Source organism: Lycorma delicatula, chromosome 2, assembly GCF_047948215.1.
Source record: "Lycorma delicatula isolate Av1 chromosome 2, ASM4794821v1, whole genome shotgun sequence".
Taxonomy (NCBI): Eukaryota; Metazoa; Arthropoda; class Insecta; order Hemiptera; family Fulgoridae; genus Lycorma; species Lycorma delicatula.
The window spans coordinates 53,560,899-53,573,570 of NC_134456.1; positions in this window are offsets into that span (position 1 = coordinate 53,560,899).

Here is a 12,672-nt window from a genome sequence, read left to right on the forward strand (position 1 = left end):
ATAAAAATTTCCGGTTACTTTGTATATTAGCAATCATTTAAAACTATTGTATTTCTACACTTATTTAATTTTTTAAAGAAAACTATGATAAAAAAGTTCTATCTTGCAAAACTTGCATTAGGCATATAAATTCAACGTATAGTTTAACGAATAAAGTTACTAAATACCTTTCTGCATAGGTTTTAGATAAATAAAAATGAATGAAGCCCACTGTTTCAAAAACTTAGAGAAATTAAAAGAAATCAGTCATTAAAATATTAAATTAAAAGTTATGAGAAAGTTCAAAACAAAACAGAGATAGGTATCCAGCTAGGATATACTTATCATCCAAAAACAAGTACCATCTATGATATAAGGAAATAACATACTAATATGAAACCTGGACGCTGCCCACGAACGGAAACCTAAATTTATTTTAGAGTAATATATAATGAACAGAATTAGGATTATATAAAGAAAGGTCACAAAAATGCATTAACAGGTTAGAAACAGTGAAGATATACGATTCCTTAAATCCATAAGGATATATTGACTAAAATATACATTTAAAGAATGAATAAGGAAAGGATGATTTTTAAAGAGTACCTAAAGAATACTGAGAACTAGAAAGAAAATTAAAACTGGAGCAATGAAGGATTATCTTGTTAAAAATCTTAGATTCACAATAACTATAATACTAAGAAAATTATTTATAAATTAAAAACATTTTCCCTTTAATAAATAAATCATTTTTTTTTTTTTTTGCTTGATATTAATTATCCTATTGGAATATCATAAGTAAAAGGAATGGATAAAGAGATTGAAGAAAATGATAAGATATTAAACATCACTGAATGATAATTATTTTGTATTTTAGAAATGAAAATATATAGAAAACATGTTTACATTTAAAAATTAGTACGGGATAAACATCTGATAAAAAATATTAATCAAGGAAAACTACACAAAAAAAAGATGTATTTGTTTATTAAAATCAATTTATTTTGTCTTCCCTGAATGAAATTAAAAGTTATAATCCTAGAAGGTAGTAAAATCTACGTATTATTCTACAGTCTCATTTACAAAATTCTGCATGGATTTGTTATAATAAAGTTTCATCCCTTAAAACGGTTAGATAAAAAAGGTTGTTTAATTTAAAACTAAATTATAATAAATACCTAATGCTTAAATAGTGTCAGCTAATAATGCGTAAGAATAAGAAAAGAAAAATGCTAAACTTTCTTAAAATATTTTAAAATAAGTCGACTGTGTGTGTATCTTTCAACAATACTTTGAACATAATTTTTTACAGATCTTATTACATAATCTGCAAAAATTATTATAATTTCAAAATCATCACAATATAAAAGTCAACTTTAATAACAGTATTAAAATACTGAGCCAATCTTATCCTGCAACAGAACTTAAAAAACTTCAAGTGGGAAATGAAATTTTGGCGAGACCTAAGAAGAAATGGATGGACCATTTTTAAATTAAAATTTGGTAAAAAAAATTTCAGGTGATTCTTTTAAACTTTAAGCCCCCCTATTGAACCAATAATACCAACATCTAACAATTATTAATATATATTTATATAATAATCAACAAATATTATTATACAATTTCTTCTTTTTTTTTGTTTTTTGTTTTTTTTTTTTTGTTTAACCTCCGGCACCACCGTTAGGTATTACTTCAGAGGATGAGATGAATCATTTGTATCGTGTGTGAAAATGCCATGCCTGGCCGAGATTCGAACCCGGCACCTCCGGACGAAAGGCCGAGACGCTACCACTCGCGCAATTTTTTCTTACGCTGGCAAAACAAAATGGCAAAATTAAAACACCACCACTGCAAGGCAAAAGAGAATCTCCCGAAAACAGCGACACTAGCGCTTACTGCTATCAACAGAGTTTATTAGCAGAAATTCAAGTTAAGTTCAAGGACGCATCCTTCTATCGCATTAATCATGGGAATGGCAAGTAGTTCTGTCTTTATATTTAAATGAAGGAAGAAGAAAAGAAAATTTAAGCATGAAATTGGTAAAAAACAGTTTCTGACCAAGAGGGAGGTACATTTTTTTTAAATTCTATGTAGCCTAAATTTGTACCGGAACCGGTACCACCAAATCAACACGTGAGATTCATTGAAACAGACAAGGCGGTCAGATGTAATTTTCGAACAGACAACCAGACATAATTTTATTTTAATTTATTTAGATTCCAAATATGTAGAAAATAGTATTACAGGCATACAATCTCAGAGGTAAATATCATTATCAGTCCATTAAAAGGTTGTTTTCTTATTTTCAAATGAATTATGTTTAATTGATTACTAGATAACTAGGTAGTAATAAATGTCTTTAAATATGTAGTAATATCATCATTAAATTCCACATACCATTGAGTATGTGTAAATGAATAAGTAAGCAAGTAGTTAATATTATAAATAGATATATTTAAAAATAATAATAAGTTTTGAAGTTAAAAATATACATATCCTTTAAACCTTTTTGATAAATATGTAAAAATAATTCGTTATTTATTAATACTTAAAATTATAATGTATTATTTTTAATAACGAAAACGGATAAATATATCGTAATGAAAATATTTTGAACAGATGATGAATTAAATTACTTTTTTTCTTAATTTATATTTTCTGCTTAAATACACATTCTTCTTACAAATGAAGCGGTATATCTCATGAAACAAAATTTCTTTCATAGACAGACCAATATTAATCCTAACTCTAAAAAATTCTGATTTAATTAATGTATAAATCACATTTTGGACTAAAACAAATTAAAAAAAAATCTTGCTCATTTTTGCGCAAGAAGACCGTCTTTTTGTTATTTTATTTTGTATAATTTGTTGCACAACAAATATAAATAACATAAATTAAATTAGAAAACTCGAAAAAATATTTTTTTATTTATTTATTTAATATTAAAATATACGAGTATTTTCTCTTTATAAGAAAATTAAATTATTATAACTATAATTTGAAGAAATAATTAAAAATAACAAGTAAACCAAACAAGCATCAAATTTAAATTCGCTCACCTTGGTGACTCACAGTATAAGCGTATACGAAAGATACACAAATACAAAGTCAAATAAGCTCAAAATGGGGTTATGTTGACTGTTCTCGACCTTAATTTGACGTAACTGAAGTACCACTCAACCAATCTTCATCAAATTCTCACATGCACAACTTCAGATACATTATTACAACATATCCAAATTTTAATGAAATAGATTTAGCAGTTTTGAGGATTTTCGAGCTAAAAATTTTGTAAATGGGCCTATAATTTCCTTATACAAATATACATATTTTATATATATATATATATGTGTGTGTAAGGAAATTACATTTTAAGTGAATGGAATTTTCATACTCCTCATATACCTCAAAACGGTAAACAAAATCCAGTTTTACATCCCAATCCCACCGTGCGACCGAAAGTAATAACGTATTTTTCTTCGAAAAGTCGATACAAATTACTTAAAAATAATCCCTATATTACTTAATAAAGGTAAAAAAAATATCATTCTTTTTCAAAATGGTAAATTTAAAAAATTAAGTTACAGAAGTTAATAAACGAAAGATTTTTAGAGATGAGAGAGCAACAGGTCATTTTTCAAGGGATATTATTATCTATTGTTAGAGAAATATAGTAGTCATATATTGGGAAAGAAAGTATTTATATACTAGCAGAATAATATGCACATAATAAGAGTAGAAGATGAAGAAAAGCGAGTTCTAAATCTGTGATAACTTGTTTTAGTTCTTATTAGGATGTAGTTTGTACCAGTTGCATTTCATCTTGTACAAATAATTTTAAAGCGGATGCATTATCCAAGAAGAAAAAACAAAAAGGTTAAGACTTGCAAATGTACAACTAAAAATATTAAAAAATATTAAAAATATCATCCACTGAATGATGTGGATGTATTTTTTGAACAAAATTCAGTTTCAAACTAAATATAAGCAAAGTAATGATAATGCGATGTAATAGAAAGTAGGACAATGGGTAATTAATTTTTTTTTTAAATTAATTCAAAGTAATTAAAAATTAATCTAGGTGAACGTAACGCACTAGAATATATACTAAATGATATACCAAAGATTACATATGTAGAATTGTACTAATTAGGGATTATGAAAGAAAAGATGGACAAGTAGAGATCAAAAGCAGATTGACACAAGTCAGGAGAGCTTTTATGCAGAAAAGAAGTTTAATATTATGTAATAATATAAATCTAAGGATTAGAACGATTTTATTTTAAAAAAACTGTGTGACCTTTACGGTAGCAAAATACAGTCAATTAACAAGGAATACATTAACAAGGAAATAATAGAAAAATCTGAAATACGGTTTTTCAGAAAGATGAAAATTAGACTAGTTGATAAAACGCAACGGCTTGGTCTAGTGGTGAACGCGTCTTCCCAAATCAGCTGATTTAGAAGTCGAGAGTTCCAGCGCTCAATTCCTAGTAAAATCAGCTATTTTTTACACGGATTTGAATACTATATCGGGGATACCGGTGTTCTTTGGTAGTTGGGTTTCAATTAACCACACATCTCAGGAATGGTCATACTGAGACTGTAATACATTTCATTTACACTCATACATATCACGCTCATTCATCGTCTGAAGTATTATCTGAAAGGTAATTACTGGAGGCTAAACAGGAAAAGAAAGAGTAAAGAGGCTAGTTGATAAAATTCGAATTGGAGTCATGTTTATTACGAATAGTAGAAGAGATAATTTTACGAATCTAGTAAATTATAAGAATAAACAGTAAAAATGAAAGTCAAATTATATTGACTAAAATAAGTTAATAAATAAGATAATCTGATTAAATTTGCCATTGAACAACGGAAAAACAATTGTATTAATTACTTTGACTTGAATAAAAATAGATTTTGTAGCTATAAGATTAATAATAGACATTATCAGGAAAACAACACAACCTAATACTTTTATGAACATTCGTAATCACTCATGGTTACAAAAATTAGCATCATTTAATATTTTTATTTAAAGAATAATTAATTAATTATGAAATGATAATATATAATTACGTTTAAAAATATAATCACTGAGAATGGATATAATATTATCATAGATAAAGACTCGTTTTATATAATTAATATAATTAAATTAATACATTTAATAAAATTATAATATTAAAACAGGAAAATCTAAGTATTACTGTAAATATGAATTTGATAACGTTATAATGATATCAAAAACATTCATTAATTTAAACCGAAGATTGTTCTATTATTAATAATAAAATTATTAATCGTATTAATAACAATATTAAAATAATGTTAATAAACTATTTTGAAATGAAAAAGAAACAAAGAGTTTACTTGTCTGTAAATCTTATAATAAGTAAGCTACTTTTTATTTTTCCTGATGATTGTGACAATTTATAAGGCTGACATCGTTATTGCTGAGCATTTCTGGCATCTATATAAAAATATTTACTAAATATGTTGGTAAACCAAACTTTGTGGCAATGTGGTAGCTTTTTATCCGGAAGATCTGAAATCAAATCCCAGTCAGACATGAAACGATATAAAATTTCCATCCTTAAACAGGAGTTCAAGCTTATCTGGTGATTTAATTTAGGTTATTTCACTCTAAAATAATAAAACATTTGTTAAAAAATTTTTTTAAATGACACACTGGTGGTATTTTTGGGTATTTCATAAACAAAAACTTATTAAATTTATTTATTATTATATTTCATATTGATAAGAGCAACTTAGAAAAAGTGTCAACTCGATAGGCTGAATGAGTAAAAGATTGAAAGTTTATATGAGTCTTACTTACAAGGGTGAAGTTTATAACAAGTTAAAATTTAAAGTTACAGATAAACCAGGAAGTAGATATGAGAGAATAATTGCACCTCTCACTAAACCTTGTCTCACAAAATCGTGCAGCAGATAAATATGAATTCAAAATGAGTAACATCTCAGTAGTTAAAACTGAGTTATCCTGTCATTTCCACGTGCAAGTGTAATTATTACTTTACACAAATAACAATAGGTTTTTTGACGGTGGTTTATGGGTAATTGAATCCAGATCTTCCCAAGAGTATCACGATGAAATTTTAGTGAGGAGTATTAATTTTTCATTATAAAATGTTCAAACAAAACAAATATTATTCTCGGAAAAAGAAGAAACCTTTGGTAGATTATTTCCAATTAATGAATCAGAGTTTTCTTTTTGCATAAAATTTATAGTAGTTTTATTTTTGGTGCAATCAGTTGTCAGGATATTTTCTCTGATTTTTACTTCCTTGTACGAAGTAAAGAAAGTATTGATATCGCGAAAAATTATGTTTCCAGATTTCAATGGAAATATCCATTTTGAAATCCCTGAATCCATTTTGTCTAATTTCGGCGTGTCGTCTGTAAAATCATATGTATGTATGTACGTACGTACGTACGTATGTATCTCGCATAACTCAAAAACGATTAGCTATAGGATGTTGAAATTATGGATTTGGGACTGTTGTAACATCTAGTTGTATACCGCCCTTTTTGATTACAATCGGCTAAACCAAAAGTGTCCAAAAAAACCCAAAATTCCAAAACCAATTTGGATTTTTGACATTTTCTTATAAGCCCTCATTGAGAGCTTTTCAACGGTATGTTATAAGTGGTACTTACTTTCAGTTTCCAGAGTTATATCCAAATATAATTTTAATTAATGAAATATTTGGATGTTAGGGGAAGGTACATCGGTTCGAATCAGACTTCATCTCTTTTTTTAACTTTTTTTTTTAATTTAAATATATTGATTACCCATCCATTGTAAAAAAACTTTTACTATGAATAATAATTCAATAATAACAAAAAAAATATGGAAAAATATCTGAAGTTTTTAATGAAATAAAATTTTATGTACTTTTCATTTAAAAAAAATGTGTAAATGTTATTTAATAGGCGTACAAGGAAGTCATGTGTTGTCCACATCAGATTTTTACTTTTATTTTTAAAACTGATTTTTATTTGTAATATATGATTTAGTTTGTATTCTACTTTTGGAAAAACATTTATCGTAAATTTTATATTACGCTATTGCGTCTTACTACAAGCGTGTTTTTAAAGTAAGGTGGTATATTTTGAAGAAAAACAAAACTGAAAAATATGAACAAACTTAATATATAAAAACTATTATTTATTTATTTCTTTTCTAAAAAGTTGCCTTCAAATTCAACATATTTTTCATAGTTCCACTAGCTTCTTCATTCCTCTTCCAGAAATTCCGCCGCCAGTGACTAAAACCATTCAGTAACGCCATTTTTCAATTCGTCATCATTGTAAAATGTTCGTGATGAAAGCCACTGTTTTAGGTGAATAAAGAAATTAATCACTGGGAGCTAAGTCAGGGCTATGAGGTGAATGATTAAAGATTTTCCAATAAATTTTTTCCAATTGCCTCTCTGTCTGAATCGCTGTGTGTGGTCGGTCATTGTCATCTAAAAACAAATTCCCGCGAGGTAGCGTTCACGTCTTTTGTTTTTTTTATAACTCTTCTAATATTTTTTTAACGTCAGCATTTAAAGTTGTTCCGTGATCACTAAATGTGACAAGCGCGACGCCCATTTTGTCCCCAAAAAAAGAAAAAAAAAACAGTAGTCGTAAGCTTCTTTACTGAACGTTCTTATTTGAATTTCTTCGATCTAGTTGATGAATTCTATTATTGTATTGACTGTACCTTTTTCTCAACGTTCGAATAAGAAATTTTGGATTTATCGCCGGTAAAAATGCAACAATCAAACAATTCATCACCATTTTCGTAACGCGGCAAAAATTCATTCCTAGCAGCAGGACTTTTTTACTTGTGTAGCTCTGTTAAATCTTCAGTAACCATCTGGCACACAAGTTTTTTTATAGCCCAGTTTTTTGTGAGTTATAAATCAAAGATCGTGAAACATTAGAAAACATCAAAGCCAATTGCGATACGGTGAAGCTCCGGTTTTCTCGAATTTTTTCATTAACTTTTTCAATCAAATAATTTTTTTTATCAAATTATCCGATGGCTGGTCACTACATTATTCATCCTTAACGTTCATTCTCGATATTATCTTATTTTTGGATCACTCATAATAGTCAGTCCGTAAACGTTACAAATCTTCTTTGATTTTCAGCTCCACAATTATTTTTGCCTTCAAAAATCGGATTAATCCTCAAACCTGGCACTTCACACTTGGCAAGATCACGAATTGTAGCACTCATAAATGGATGAATATAAACAACTAACGAGAAATTGCTAAACTATTGTTGCTAACAGCTGACTAATGACTGAAATAACTCAACTACGGAAGCTGTATCTATTTTAATTGTGTATATAGGCGGCGAACTCAAAACTGACTACTTTAAAAACACGCCACGTATTATTATTTTGTTTCATGGATAAATTTATAATAATAATTTTCCTAATGAGTTTTTTAATTGTAAATAACATCATTTTGTTGTCTTACTGAAATTGAGATATTTATGGTATTTGAAAAGAGAATTATAGTAAACGTTTTCTGTTTTTTTCTTCTTTTTAATAGACCACACATCCATTTACGTTTACCAAAGCGGTTACAAGTTGTTTTTTTTTTTAATTTTTTATTAAATAGGATGTTTATTGTAGTTTATAGATTCAAAATAGTAATATCTAACACAGGTTATTCTATGAAGAGAAAGAAAAATCTTATTCTATGATTTTCAATCAAATTAATTTTTATGTATTATTTACATTGTTTGAAACAGATGTCTATGCTGTACGTAAATTTTTTATTCTTCAATTAAAAAAGACTAACCCTCTAATAAGATTGGAAAAGTGTTCTCAGCTTGTTAACCCTTCATTTAGAGAAAACCAATTTTAAAAATTCACGTCAATAGATCGATACAATCAATTTTTAAGGGTAGGTTCTTATTCAATTCTTTCAAAAGTTTTTCAATGTTATTAAAAAAATTTTAAATTCTAAATTTGTATTAATTTTTTTAAATGTTATATGTAATCATAATACTGATTTTCTTATGTGTATTTGATGTGATATCACCATAATCATAATTGTCTTAGGTACCTAACACAAAAATTCATTCTCAGTATTGGCGTAACCATTATTAAAAATAACAAGCATTCCATACTAGGCTTCCACTGGATATTGAGGAATGAAGTTGTTTCCGGCTGCCTTCTTTACTGACCTAAATATACTCTACACATAAGTGAAAAACACTCTTAAATTGCAGGAAATATTGAGCTCTACAAGAAGCACCTACACTACACCAGTGGAGTTAAATATCTACTGAATAATGAATAATATTGCTCGCAAAGAAACCATAGTTATCTGTGTATGAGACAGTGGCGCGGATTAACACCAAACAAGGCTAGGCACCTCACACAGAAAGGCCTCTCACATAATTACAAATTCAAGAAAAAAGATTTAAGATTCAATTTTTCAAAATAAACTTTTATTTACAATCAACAGAACTAAAGTATGAAACTAAATATAACTTTTCTAGAACATCTTTTTCTACATTTTTCTTTATTGAACTTTTAAATTATATCACCGAACTGAATTTGTGAATATCTGATTCAAGCACAGAAACCTCAACGAATCTAAACACTCTTGCAGCATAGTTACTCTTTGAACAGCATTAATTCTTGTTTTTTTTTTTCATACAGAAGAGTTGGTTTTTTACGCCTTAAATTTAAATTGGAATTATTTAACTGAAAGTAATATTTAATAAATAGTAATATATAGTACGGTTAGAAATTACGTTTATTTAGCTCTGTAATGGTAGCATTGTTCTTGCAATTTACTTTGAGATTAAGCTTTGGCCACTCGTTTTTAGTTACGTGCTAATGTTGCCTGATTTGGAGCACAACACCTTGCGTGGAATGGACCGATCCATTCCAGCCAGACAACCGACATATTATGTAGAAAAATTACTTTATTTTAATAATCTGATAAACAATACCAGATAACTGAAACAAATATTTTTCTTGCAGATTATATTTATGGCTGGAAGGGAGCGTTATTTATAGCTAGTCCGAAAATGGCTTTCTTTAGCTGTAGGCACCCTATAGAAATCGTGATTACGGACTTATCGAATGTAGCAGAGTAAATGTAGTCCCAAAAGCTACAATTATAAGACATGCTGACAGAAAAAAACGCTTTCGTCAATGAAACAAAGGCATTAGGAAGGCAACCATTTCAAAAGGTATGGGGAAAATGTTGGCTGACCACATTCTTAAATTTGAAGAATTTTTTTCGGCCTAATCATTATTGATATACGAAAACTGGCTTTTGACGTCGCAGAAAGTATTCGCTGTCTCACATGTTTAATAAAAAGAAAAGACTGGCAGGAAAAACTGTTCTATTAATCTATGCGAAGAAACAAAAAGTTGTCTCTTCGCAAGCCTGAAAATACGTCACTAGCAAGAGTGAGAGGCTTTAACCACTTTTTTGATCTTTTAGAAAATCTTTGGATGAGAATAAAACAACTGCAAATACTTCTTTAAATGAAAATGAAATGAGGTACAAAAACGCCCTTGAAAAATTTTTGGGCTGAAAGTTAAACGGTAAATCGGTACCGTTGCAAGCAGCAAACATGGCATTAATACCACCATAGTTGTTAGTGTCAGGGCTGCGGGAGGTTTTATTCCACTTATGAAAATCTTTAAGAGAAAAATATGGAACGACGGTTTAAAAGTTAGTGTTCCATAATACAGTTTTGTTACTATTTCGCAAACAGAGTAAATCAACACAGTTTCTGAAGTGACTGAAGCAATTTTTCATGGACATTAATTGTAGCAAGAATGATAAGGTACTATTAGCTTTAGGTAATTTAGGTAATTAGATACTCATGGATGGGCATACTACTCATAGTAAAAATCTTGAAACTGTTGAGCTTGCTCGGGAACACGGAATCATATTGCTGTAACTATCCGGGCATGCAACTCACCGGTTACAACCGTTGGATATCGTTGTTTTTGGCCCATTGCAGGCATATTTTATTCAGACACAAGAGGCATTTCTACATTATAATAGTGATAAAATCACCCAAACACAGGTTGCAAGCCTGCTAAATGAAGCCTACGACAGAGCAGTTACAGTTGGAAAAGCAAAGTGCTTTTTGTTCTTTTGAAGTCTGACATATAAAGAGACAGGTTTTCAATGATTCACACTTTTCAGCTGCTGACGCTTATTAACTTCAAGGGTTGTACAATCAAAAATCGAACCACTCACCGAGCCTAGTAGTCCCTATCCCACAACGGGCAAATTACTTTAACAATACTTTGCAAGAAATATCTCCATTGCCATTGTCTGAATATTTCCAACCGGACAAACCAGGCAGAGAAAAGGCCGTGAAAATCACTAGCATACAAAGACAAACTACTTGAATTTAATGAAACAGATTCAGCCAGTAAAAAAAGTAAAAAAAAAGTTTAAAGAAAGCTATTTTCCCGGAAAAGCAGGTAAAATGTTTTGATAAAGAAAACGGCTAGTTTTGTACGCTGTAAGAAAAAGCAAGAAAGCGGTGATTATTCATGGAAATATTCAAGCTAAAATTAAAAGGACAAGAATTAATTAATGAACAGATAAACAAAATCCGATGTAATATTTACAAATTTCAAATTGTTAAAATTAAGAATTAGAGGAATAGTTTCAGGAAATTATATAGCCGTTTGCGTGAGAGGGACAAATCAGAAGACGCCATGACAGTAGGGGTGGCGAGTGGGAGGAGCTTAACATTGCTATTTATTCGACGATCCCAACTTAGGAAGACTCAGTACTAAAAGAAGTTCTAAAAATGGAGGTACTTCGAAACTCGTCAACTACGATGCAAGAGTGTCAATGCTAGGAATGGCAGAAAAGAACACTCAAATCAATTAATGAAAACTGAAACTATTATGAAACAATTTCTTTAATAAAATCATCTAGATTCATTGAAACAAGGATTACATAATTATCTTCTCAGAATTAATTTATATTAATAAGAAGAAAGTTTTTGAATAATTTTCTTTACAATATTCATCTACAATTTCATTTCACGTATAACAAAAGCGTTGGGTTCCCAAACAACTAAATCTAATGATCCGATCTCATTGTCAAAGATATAAGCCATCTTCTTAAATTGTGTGTATGTTTAAAATTATAAAATACACATATTTAGATGCACAGTTCTTCATTCGAATAATTGCTATATGGTAATAATAGCCAATAATATGGTAATTTATATAGTCTTCAGTTCTGCTTCACCTACACAAGGCAACAATAACTTTGAAGATGCATTATCATATCATTTATGCTTACTGTTTATTTCTTTAAGTCTTTTAGGGAAGTAATAAACTATGTTGCCAAAATAGTCTCCCGTAATCATCAATTTTTTTTCTTTTCCTTCAGAACTTCACTTGATAATTTTTTCTCTCCATATAATCCTGCAACATGTTTCCTATTTCTTGTCTCCATAATAATGGTTCTCTATTAACACTTCTCATACTAACTCATTTGACCTCATTTCTTTAGAGGTTTTCTTTTTTTTACACTATATTTTTTTTGTCTCACCTTCACTACATTTTTGCTTTAACAAGTTTCCTGTTTTGCACCTTGTAATAATTTTATTTCTAAAAACCCTATATAAGTTTTTTATCTTTATTATTAGAATTTT